Below are 12,920 nucleotides of genomic sequence, written 5' to 3'. Positions count from 1 at the left end.
TTCGATGTTCCTCCCAATCTGCTCTCCAAGGCAAGCCTGCATGCAACGTTGATAAGTTGCTCATGTGTTTTTCAACCCGAAGGTCATGACGTTGTAACAGAAAACGCCGTGTGGGGTGATGAACGCGGTTAGCTCCTGGTCTTCTTTCTTCAGCTTGATCTGATTATATCCTGAGTATGCATCAAGGAAGGAGAGGCGGTCGCATCCGGCTGTGGAGTCGACTATCTGATCAATACGAGGCAGCGGGAAGTGGTCTTTGGGACAGTGTTTGTTGAGGCCGGTGTAATCGATACACATACACAGAGCGGTGGTGTCCTTTTTGGGCACCATGACAGGGTTGGCCACCCACTCAGATTCCTTGAGCTCTCGGATGAATCCTGCTTTACGGAGTCGATTGACTTCCTCGCCGATTGCTCTCCTCTTAGGTTCGGAAAATTGGCGCATTGACTGCTGCACTGGTTTGGCTATCGGGTCAACATTAAGGGCGTGCTCAGCGAGTTCCCTGGGGATACCTGGCATGTCGGATGGTTCCCATGCAAATATCTCCCAGCGCTCACGGAGGAACTCGATGAGCGCGCCTTCCTATGCGACCGTAAGGTCAGCCGACGTATTGACCGTTTTCTTCAGGTCAGTGGGATGCACCTGCAGCTTCTTGGCTTCCTTTGTAGCATCAAATTCATCGGATCTTACGTTTCGATTGTCAGCTGGTGGTTGCGTATGATCTGTGGCAGCGTCGATTGCATTGAGTTCTTCCTTGGCACCGAACTTCAAGGCGATCTTCTGGAACTCCCTATCGCAGGTGTCTGATCGAGCAAAGCTCCCATGAACGGTTATTGGGGTCCCGTTGTTGCCTGGCATCTTCAGTTTTAGGTACGCATAATGAGGTACGGCCATGAATTTGGCAAACGCGGGCCTGCCGAAGATGGCGTGATATTGAGACTCCCAGTCGACTACTTCGAACTCGATCTTCTCCTTCCTGAAATTGTTGGGTGTACCAAAGACTACATCCAATGATGTTTTGCCGAGAGAATAAGCGGGTCTAGTCGGTATAATGCCATGGAACCCTGTGTCAGACTCTCTTAGCATATCGACTGTTAAACCCATTGCTCTCATTGTGCTGGCGAATAGTAGGTTCAAGCCGCTCCCTCCATCCATGAATACTTTGCTCATATTGTACCCTCCGATCTGCGCCTCAAGGACAAGGACTGCGTGACCTGGTCTAGGGACGGCTTTCGGGTGGTCTGTCCTGTCGAAGGAGATGCTTTGCTCCGACCAGTCGATGAATTCGGGTGTATCAACCATAGCAACTTCCGCATACTTTACTTCACGCGAGAATTTCTTGACTTCCCTTTTTGAAAAGCTGGTTTTATGGATCATGTTGACCTGCCCGCACGGCTCTGGGAATGCTTCGACTGGTATATACTTGTCTTTTTCCATTGGTTCGTACGGCTCCGGTACATATGGTTCTGGCGGATAGCTGTAAGACCTTGCCCTCTTCTCCATTATGTGAACTCTTGATATGGCTTCGGCTCTAAGATCATCACAGAACTGTCGAATCTCTAGGAAGTGTCGGCAGTTCCTTAACAGGTGACTGGATTTCTCTCAACCATCCTTCGGATCAATGTAAGAGTGGAGGTAGCATGGTGCTTCGAGTTGCTCCGTAGCCGATAAATACGGCGAACGGGTGCGGCCATGGATCGGTTGCATGTCCTGCTGCCCTCGTTCGGACTGGCGGGGGTGAGTCGCTGTACATTCTTCCTCTCCACGGTTCGAATCCCTTCGTCTCTTCCTTCGTCCTGTTGTGAGGTCGAAACTTCTTCGGATACCTCCTTGCGCGTTTCTGGGCGGGATTTCCAAGGTTGCTGCTGGATCGTTATCTGTCGAGACTGAAGCCTTCGAGCCAGATGTTCCTGCCCTAGGGAGGCGAAGAAAGCCTCCGGAGTCGATGATGAAGTGAACGCCTCCGAAAGTTGTGGTCATGCCGTCGCGCGTCTCTGCAGAGACCGAGTGCGGCGGCTCAAGATGTGGTACGAACTCAAAGGATCCGCAGCGGATCGGGTCTTTTGGATCTGGTGGCGTTGGTGACTCGAGTACGAACGCCGCAGATGTGACTGGTATTGCCGATGACCCGCCCTGTGCCGACAGGGTTCCCACAGACGGCGCCAATTGTCGAGGGTGCTCCTCGGCAATGCCCTCCGATAGGGGCTTAGGGTTGATGGAATCCTGCAAGCTGACACGAGACATCGGTTCACAGACAAGCGGGGAGAGCGATTTACCCCAGGTTCGGGGCCCTCGATGAGGTAAAACCCTTACGTCCTGCCTGTCTGTTCTTGATTATGATGATAATGGGTTACAATGGGGTGCCGAATAGTTCGGCTGAGATCTCGTCGAGATGGCTAAGCGCTAAGGTGACCTAGCTTTAAGCTTCTGTTGGCTAAGATCGCTAAGATTGATCGTCCCTCGGCAGCCCCTCTCCTGGCCTTTATATAGGAGGCCAGGTCTCAAGAGGTCCAACCGAGTACGACTAGGTTTACAATAATTTTAGATCTAAACTTTCCTTGTTCGGCTGCTTATCTACCTTGCTTGCCAAGGAATCTTCTGGTGTGCCATCCGGTTGGGCCGCCTTGCCTCCAAGTGCTTTCATGGGCCTCCAACTAAGAAATATAGGATAGGACAACATTGGTTACCCGAAGAGTAATGCCCACGTCACATGGAGTCTTCCTACGCAACCTGCCACCTAGAAAACCTTAACAAACATATATAAATCAAGTTTTACCACAAATTGCCACTTCTCAGAATCACTAGTGTAGCTATGAAGATGCATGGTTTTCCACTCAAACCCCTTTGCAAAACATCTTCCCCAAAAACATAGTTTGTCTAAATGATGCCATAATTGTCACACTCATGTATATTTGAATTGCAAATAATTTGATGTAGCCCAATATGAATTATATTGTACAAAACACGCATTTTTCATTTTGTAATTCTTTTGTTTGAATCCCTTAGTCTATTTACTATTTACGTGCCCTTGGATTCTTAGTACTACTCAGTTTTGCCCTCAAGTTCTGTCACAAATGCTCTCAGAAGCCCAAACTTATCCTGATTGGTTGAGCCGTTGTCACACGAATCGACTCCACGAACCGTTGATCAACTGATCTAATGGGCAGTATACCCCTCTCCATCTCTTCGTGGCCACCCCTCTCTCTCTCTTCGTGGCCACCCCTCTCTCTCTCTGTCGGTGGAGAGTGTCACCCCTCTAACAATTATCAACTATCTTTAGCTTTCCTTTTCTTTTAGGGAATATAGTTTGGGATATAGTTTTGGTTATTTGAAATGGCCCAAAAGTGGTATAATTTTGGTATAAACATGAGGAATACATATTTGCGGATTTCGGTGAATGCATTATTGCCACCCCTCTAACAATTATCAACTATCTTCAGCTTTCCTTTTCTTTTAGGGAATATAGTTTGGGATATAGTTTTGGTAATTTGAAACGGCCCAAAAGTGGTATAATTTTGGTATAAACATGAGGCCTACATATTTGCGGATTTCGGTGAATGCATTATTGTCACCCCTCTAACAATTATCAACTATCTTTAGATTTCCTTTTCTTTTAGGGAATATAGTTTGGGATATAGTTTTGCTAATTTGAAACGGCCCAAAAGTGGTATAATTTTGGTATAAACATGAGGCATACATATTTGCAGATTTCGGTGAATTCATTATTGTCACCCCTCTAACAATTATCAACTATCTTTAGCTTTCCTTTTCTTTTAGGGAATATAGTTTGGGATATAGTTTTGGTAATTTGAAATGGCCCAAAAGTGGTATAACTTTGGTATAAATATGAGGCATACATATTTGCAGATTTCGGTGAATGCATTATTGTCACCCCTCTAACAATTATCAACTATCTTTAGCTTTCGTTTTCTTTTAGGGGATATAGTTTTGGCATATTTGGGGGATTTCGGTGAATGGATTATTTGTCACCCCTCTAACAATTATCAACTTTCTTTAGCATTCCAATATACTTGGTAATTTCGGTGAATGCACACACTAACTATGAAAACAACTACAAGTACATGTAACTGAATAATGGATTTGTAACAAGGTATCCCTTGTAACAACTTCTAGCGCCTGGTGAGCAATGAAAAGAATCCAATCGCAATTATTCAACAGAAAAAACAACCAGCCATCAGATTAGCTTGCTTCTTCAACTCGATCGGCTGCCTTAACTGCTTGTTCATTTTCTTCAGTTCTCCCTTCACTTCCACCAGTCCTGCATTGGAAGCATTAGGCATAATCGGAACGGCTCCTCTCTCCGCCGCATTCTCTATAGCAAGTACCCCCTCCCAAATTGCGCTCCCCAATAGCGCCAATTGATTCCTGCAAATGAACCCTCTGAAGGTACACATCGATCCACTCGAAATGCCTGCATTTCTTCAGGATCTGAAAATAACAACGTGAACCCTAAATCCCAAATTCGAGGGAATAATAAGAAAATCGAGAGAAAACAGAGAAATTGGAGCGAGATCTAACCTTACCCCCTCTCTATATGGCAAGCTCTTGCATGCAAGGAACTCACGTCCACAATTTCCATTGTAGTCCATCTTACAGATCGACCGCTTTAGAGGCTCCTGGCGTGGGCAGTCAGGGCATCTTGTCAAAGGCACGGGTCCATACTGCGGCCATGAAGAACGGGAGGTTGAAGAGAAACTAGACATCACCCTCCTGCCGGAGAAGGGCTGCCGCTGGCAGAGAAGAAGAACAATGGGGAGCGGGAAAGAAAGGGGAAGCAATGGCACGGGCACGGGCCGGGGAAAGAAAGGGGAAGCAATGGCACGAGCACGGGCGCGGGGCTGGCTCGGGCTCCCTTTTTGCAACGGTCACCTGGGTAAGCTGTGGGTCTGATACGTCTCAAACGTATTTATAATTTCTTATGTTCCATGCTAGCTATATGACAATACTTACATGTTTTATATACACTTTACATCATTTTGATGCATTTTCTGGCACTAACCTATTAACAAGATGCCGAAGCGCCAATTCCTGTTTTCTGCTGTTTTTGGTTTCAGAAATCCTACACAGGAAATATTCTCGGAATTGGATGAAACAAAAGCCCACGGTCTTATTTTTCACGGAGCCTTCCAGAAGTCCGAAGAGGAGACGAAGAGGGGCGACGAGGTGGCCACACCCTAGGGGGGCACGACCCCACCTCTGGGCGCGCCGCCCTATGGGGTGGGCCCCTCGAGCGTCCCCCGACTCTGCCCCTTCGCCTATATAATCTCTCCGTCGCGAAAACCCTATCACCGAGAGCCACGATATGAGAAAACATACTGAGACGCCGCCGCCGCAAATCCCATCTCGGGGGATTCAGGAGATCGCCTCCGGCACCCTGCCGGAGAGGGGAATCATCACCGGAGGACTCTACATCATCATGCCCGCATCCGAATTGATGCGTGAGTAGTTCATCCTTGGACTATGGGTCCATAGCAGTAGCTAGATGGTTGTCTTCACCTCTTGTGCTATCATGTTTAGATCTTGTGAGCTGCCTATCATGATCAAGATCATCTACTTGTAATGCTACATGTTGTGTTTGTTGGGATCCGATGAATATGGAATACTATGTCAAGTTCATTATTGATCTATCATATATGTGTTTTTTATGTTCTTGCATGCTCTCTGTTGCTAGTAGAGGCTCTGGCCATGTTGATACTTGTAACTCCAAGAGGGAGTATTTATGCTCGATAGTGGGTTCATGCCTCCATTGAATCTGGGACAGTGACAGAAAGTTCTAAGGTTGTGGATGTGCTGTTGCCACTAGGGATAAAAAATCAATGCTTTGTCTAAGGATATTTGTGTTGATTACATTACGCACAGTACTTAATGCAATTGTCTGTTGTTTGCAATTTAATGCTGGAAGGGGTGCGGATGCTAACCCGAAGGTGGACTTTTTAGGCATAGATGCATGCTGGATAGCGGTCTATGTTCTTTGTCGTAATGCCCTAAGTAAATCTCATAGTAGTCATCATGATATGTATGTGCATTGTGATGCCCTCTCTATTTGTCAATTGCCCAACTGTAATTTGTTCACCCAACATGCTATTTATCTTATTGGAGAGACACCACTAGTGAACTGTGGACCCCAGTCCATTCTTTTACATCTGAAATACAATCTACTTCAATCTCTGTTCTCTATTGTTCTTCGCAAACAAACATCATTCTCCACACCATACGTTTAATCCTTTCTTTACAGCAAGCCGGTGAGATTGACAACCTCACTGTTAAGTTGAGGCAAAGTATTGTGATTGTGTTGTGCAGGTTCCACGTTGGCGCCGGAATCCCTGGTGTTGCGCCGCACTACACTCCTCCACCAACAACCTTCACGTGGCCTTCATCTCCTACTGGTTCGATAACCTTGGTTTCTTTCTGAGGGAAAACTTACTGCTGTGCGCATCACACCTTCCTCTTGGGGTTCCCAACGGACGTGTGCATCACGCGCCATCAATACTGTTTTCTGGCGCCGTTGCCGGGGAGATCAAGACACGCTGCAAGGGGAGTCTCTCACATCCAATCTCTTTACTTTGTTTATTGTCTTGCTTTACTTTATTTTATTTTCTGTCTTGTTTGCTTTCTTTATCAAAAACACACAAAAAATTAGTTACTTGTTTTACTTTACTTAATTTAGTTTGCTTTACTTATTTTTATTACTGTTAAAATGAATACTCCTGAGAACACTAAGTTGTGTGATTTCACTAGCACCAATAATAATGATTTTATATGCACTCCTTTTGCTCCACCTGCTACTACAGCAGAATTTTATGAAATTAAACCTGCTTTACTAAATCTTGTTATGAGAGAGCAATTTTCTGGTGTTAGTTCTGATGATGCTGCTGCCCATCTTAATAATTTTGTTGAACTTCGTGAAATACAAAAGTATAAGGATGTAGATGGAGACTTTATTAAACTGAAATTGTTTCCTTTCTCCTTAAGAGGAAGAGCTAAAGATTGGTTGCTATCTTTGCCTAAGAATAGTATTGATTCATGGACTAGATGTAAAGATGCTTTCATTGGTAGATATTATCCTGCTGCTAAAATTATATCTTTGAGAAGAAGCATAATGAATTTTAAGCAATTGGATAATGAACATGTTGCCCAAGCATGGGAAAGAATGAAATCTTTGGTAAAGAATTGCCCTACCCATGGACTAACTACTTGGATGATCATCCAAACCTTTTATGCAGGATTGAATTTTTCTTCGAGGAACCTATTGGATTCAGCTGCTGGAGGTACTTTTATGTCCATCACTTTGGGTGCTGCAACAAAGCTTCTTGATGTTATGATGATCAATTACTCTGAATGGCACACTGAAAGGACCCCTCCTCAAGGTAAGAAGGTAAATTCTGTTGAAGAAACCTCTTCTTTGAGTGATAAGATCGATGTTATTATGTCTATGCTTGTTAATGGTAGATCTAATGTTGATCCTAATAATGTTCCTTTAGCTTCATTGGTTGCTCAAGAAGAGCATGTTGATGTGAACTTCATTAAAAATAATAATTTCAACAACAATGCTTATAGGAATAATTTTGGTAACAACTATAGGCCATATCCTCCTAATAATGGTAATGGTTATGTTAATTCTTATGGCAATTCTTACAACAATAGTAGGAGTGCACCCTCTGGTCTTGAAGTCATGCTTAAATAATTTATTAGTACACAAACTGCTTTTAACAAATCTGTTGAAGAAAAGCTTGGTAAAATTGATGTTCTTGCTTCTAAGGTTGATAGTCTTGCTGCTGATGTTGATCTTTCAAAATTTAAAGTTATGCCTAATGAAGATAAAGATATTAAGTCATTTGCTATAGCAAACGCTATCCAAGTTCGAATTAATGACAATATTGGATTGATGGCTGAATTGCATGCTAGGTGGGAAAGAGAAGAAAAACTTGCAAAAGAGAATAATGTAGCTAAAGTTTGGACTATTACCACCACTAGTAATGTTAATGCTTCACATGTTGCGAAACCTCCTACTATCAATGGTAAAATAATTGGTGTTGGCAATGTTTCTACTCCTAGTACAAAGCGTGCAAAATTGCCTGAAACTACTGAAACTGTTTGTGATAAAAGTGCTGAAATTTTTCAGAGTATTGGGGACAATGATCCCATTGCTTTAGATCATAATGGTTTAGATTTTGATAATTGTCATATCTCTGAAGTTATTAAGTTCTTGCAAAAACTTGCTAGAAGTCCTAATGCTAGTGCTATAAATTTGGCCTTTACAAAACATATTACAAATGCTCTCATTAAAGCTAGAAAAGAGAAATTAAAACTTGAAACTTCTATTCCTAGGAAATTGGAAGATGGTTGGGAGCCCATCATTAAAATGAAGGTCAATGATTTTGATTGTAATGCTTTATGTGATCTTGGTCCAAGTATTTCTGTTATGCCTAAGAAACTCTATGATATGCTTGACTTGCCACCATTGAAAAATTGTTATTTGGATGTTAATCTTGCTGATAATTCTATAAAGAAACCTTTGGGGAGGATTGATAATATTCACATTACGGTTAACAATAACCTTGTCCCCGTTGATTTTGTTGTCTTGGATATTGAATGCAATGCATCTTGTCCTATTATTTTGGGAAGACCCTTTCTTCGAACTGTTGGCGCTATTATTGATATGAAAGAAGGAAATATTAAGTATCAATTCCCTCTCAAGAAAGGTATGGAACACTTGCCTAGAAAGAGAATGAAGTTGCCTTTTGATTCTATTATTAGAACAAATTATGATGTTGATGCTTCATCTCTTGATAATACTTGATTTGCACTTTCTGCGCCTAGCTGAAAGACGTTAAAGAAAAGCACTTCTTGGGAGATAACCCATGTTGTTTTTATTTTGCTACTGTTTTGTTGTGTCTTGGAAGCTGTTACTACTGTAGCAACCTCTCCTTATCATGTTGTTGTGCGAAGCAAAGTCTTTGATAGTAAAGTTGATACTAGATTTGGATTCCTGCGCAGAAACAGATTTTTACCTGTCACGAATTTGAGTAGATCTCTCTGTAGGAAACTCGTAAAATGCTGAAAAAATCCATACGTGATCACCAGATATGTACGCAACTTTCATTAGTTTTGAGTTTTTTCATCTGAGCAAGTTAAGTGCCCCTAAAAAAATCGTCTTTACAGACTGTTCTGTTTTGACAGATTCTGCCTTTTATTTCGCATTGCCTCTTTTACTGTGTTGAGTGGATTTCTTTGTTCCATTAACTTTCAGTAGCTTTGGGTAATATCCAGAAGTGTTAAGAATGATTGTGTCCTCTCTGAACATGTGAATTTTTGATTATGCACTAACCCTCTAATGAGTTTGTTTTGAGTTTGGTGTGAAGGAAGTTTTCAAGGGTCAAGAGAGGAGGATGATATATGATCAAGAAGAGTGAAAAGTCTAAGCTTGGGGATGCCCCCGTGGTTCATCCCTGCATATTTCAAGAAGACTCAAGAATCTAAGCTTGGGGATGCCCAAGGCATCCCCTTCTTCATCGACAACTTATCAGGTCACCTCTAGTGAAACTATATTTTTATTCCGTCACATCTTATGTTCTTTACTTGGAGCGTCTGTTTTTGTTTTTTGTTTTTGTTTGAATAAATTCGGATCCTAGCAATCCTTGTGTTGGAGAAAGACACGCTCCGCTTTTTCATATGAACACTGGTGTTCTTAGCTTTACTTTAATGTTCATGGCGAAGGTTGAAAACCGCTTCGTTCATTGCTATTTGGTTGGAAACAGAAAATGCTTCATGTGGTAATTGGTATATGGTCTTGAATAATTTGATACTTGGAAATTGTTTTGAGCTCTCAATTAGATCATGTTTAAGCTTTTGCATCATGTAGTTTAAACCTATTAGTGGAGAACTACCGTAGAGCTTGTTGAAATTTGGTTTGCATGATTGGTCTCTCTAAAAGTCTAGATATTTTCTGGTAAAAGTGTTTGAGCAACAAGGAGACAGTGTAGAGTCTTATAATGCTTGCAATATGTTCTTATGTAAGTTTTGCTGTACCGGTTCATACTTGTGTTTGCTTCAAACAACCTTGCTAGCCAAATCCTTGTACTGAGAGGGAATGCTTCTCGTGCATCCAAAAATCTTGAGCCAAACTCATGCCATTTGTGTCCACCATAACTACCTACTATGTGGTATTTCTCTACCATTCCAAGTAAATTGCTTGCGTGCTACCTTTAAAATTTCATTCCTTGTCTTTGCAATACATAGCTCATGGGAAAATAGCTTAAAAACTATTGTGGTATTGAATATGTCGCTTATGTATCTTATTTCTTATAAGTTGCTTGTTGAGCGGTAACCATGTTTCTGGGGACGCCATCAACTGTTACACCTTTGTTGAATATCATGTGAGTTGCTATGCATGTTCGTCTTGTCTGAAGTAAGGGTGATTTATCATGATTAAATGGTTTGAGTATGCATATTGTTAGAGAAGAACATTGAGCCGCCAACCAAAGCCATGTATCATGCTGGAAGTTTCAGCTTGGACATCAATCCTCAATCTCTTATGAGAATATTATCTGTTGTTGAATGCTTAAGCATTAAAGAGGAGTCCATTATCTGTTTTCTATGTTGTCCCGGTATGGATGTCCTTAAGTTGAGATCTATCAAAACTGAAAAATCAAATGCGATCTATCTCCTTGGACCTTTGTACAGGTGGCATAGAGGTACCCCTTTGTGACACTTGGTTGAAACATATGTAATGCAATGATAATCCATGGAAATCTGAGCTAATTAGGACAAGGTGCGAGCAGTATTGGTATTCGATGCATGAGGCTTGCAACTTATAGGATGTTTTATGCATAACACATATGAATTATTACTACCGTTGACAAAATTGTTTCCATGTTTTCAAAATAAAAAGCTCTAGCACATGAGTAATCCATGCTTCCCTCTGGGAAGGGCCTTTCTTTTACTTTATGTTGAGTCAGTTTACCTACTTCTTTCTATCTTAGAAGCAAACACTTGTGTCAACTGTGTGCATTGATTCTTACATGTTTACCTATTGCACTTGTTATATTGCTTTATGTTGACAACTATCCATGAGATATACATGTTACAAGTTGAAAGCAACTGCTGAAACTTATATCTTCCTTTGTGTTGCTTCAAAACCTTCTATTAAGAATCTATTGCTTTATGAGTTAATTCTTATGCAAGACTTATTGATGCTTGTCTTGAAAGTACTATTCATGAAAAGTCTTTGCTATATGATTCAGTTGTTTAGTCATTATCTTTACCATTGCTTTGAATCACTTCATTCATCTCATATGCTTTACAATAGTATTGATCAAGATTATGATAGTAGCATGTCACTTCAGAAATTATCCTTGTTATCATTTACCTACTCGAGGGCGAGTAGGAACTAAGCTTGGGGATGCTTGATACGTCTCAAACGTATCTATAATTTCTTATGTTCCATGCTAGTTATATGACAATACTTACATGTTTTATATACACTTTACATCATTTTGATGCATTTTCCGGCACTAACCTATTAACAAGATGCCGAAGCGCCAATTCCTGTTTTCTGCTGTTTTTGGTTTCAGAAATCCTACACAGGAAATATTCTCGGAATTGGACGAAACAAAAGCCCACGGTCTTATTTTGCACGGAGCCTTCCAGAAGTCCGAAGAGGAGACGAAGAGGGGCGATGAGGTGGCCACACCCTAGGGGGGCGCGGCCCCACCTCTGGGCGTGCCGCCCTATGGGGTGGGCCTGTAACATCCCAAATTTCAAATAAAGGAAGAAGAACAATTCCAAATATCCAAAAATCAGAACCAACAAAAACTTTTACTTTGCATATAGTACCCTGCATAGGACTTGTGCATTTTGAGTGATATGCCATGATGATTGTTATTTTGTTTATGTAATGAACTCCAAAACCCTAGAGTGATCAAGTGATCATCATAAATCAAATCCATCACAAAGAGAAAGAAATCAAATATTATAAAAACCCTAAAAACCTTAACATATGGTCTATGTCATTTTTGTAAATTTGACCCTAGACCCATTTGATCTTCACCAATAGTTGTAATATGATATTAAAGAATGATTACAACTTTGAGAATCAAAGATATACCAATTAAACCAAATTCAAATTTGAAAATATGATCACATATGATAATGGTCATTTCTGACTTTTATAGTCTGGTCACCACTTTGAGCCTCTCTATTTCAAAATTTCTAAACTAAACAAATCCAACTCTTGGCGTGTCATCCAAGTACACAACAAGATGAACAACTTTTGTAAAGATCATGATACCAAATTCATTTTTAATCACAAGATATAAGCATGCCAAGATGAGACATTGAAACAGATTCAACAATCTCAATTTTCAAATGTTGATCAAACCTTGCTGTCCCTTGACCATTTCTTGGCTCAACCAAGTCCCCTGGACATCCCTCTACCTAGCCCATGCCAGAGCACGCCATGGACACGACCAGATCATGGCCAGCCATGGCCATGCCGGCCACGTCGCCCTCGACACGCCTCCCCCTTTTTCTCTTCACCATCGCCACGGCCACCATGTCCCCCACGTAGCCCACGCCCTGCTGAGATCGCCCGTACTCACCATCGATCGCGAGGACGCCGACAAGCCCCGGACAACGCGCGCCCAGGTACGCCGCGAGCGGCATGGGCGACGTCACTGGCGCACGGACGCGCGCGACCCAGCCACGCGGCGCCCGCCAAATCTCGCCGTACCCCGACCATATCCGCGCGCCGTGGTACCCTTCTCGCCATGCGGAGCTCGCCGGACACACCGACGTCATGCCTTGGCGACCACGGCCGCCGGAGAGGACGAACGCGCCCGCCACGGCCGCGACAGTACACGCGCCCGCCCGACCACCGTACGCCACCATTAACCACGCCG

The sequence above is a fragment of the Lolium perenne genome, chromosome 2 (genome assembly GCF_019359855.2).
Source record: "Lolium perenne isolate Kyuss_39 chromosome 2, Kyuss_2.0, whole genome shotgun sequence".
Taxonomy (NCBI): domain Eukaryota; kingdom Viridiplantae; phylum Streptophyta; class Magnoliopsida; order Poales; family Poaceae; genus Lolium; species Lolium perenne.
Note: the sequence above shows the minus strand (reverse complement) of the source record.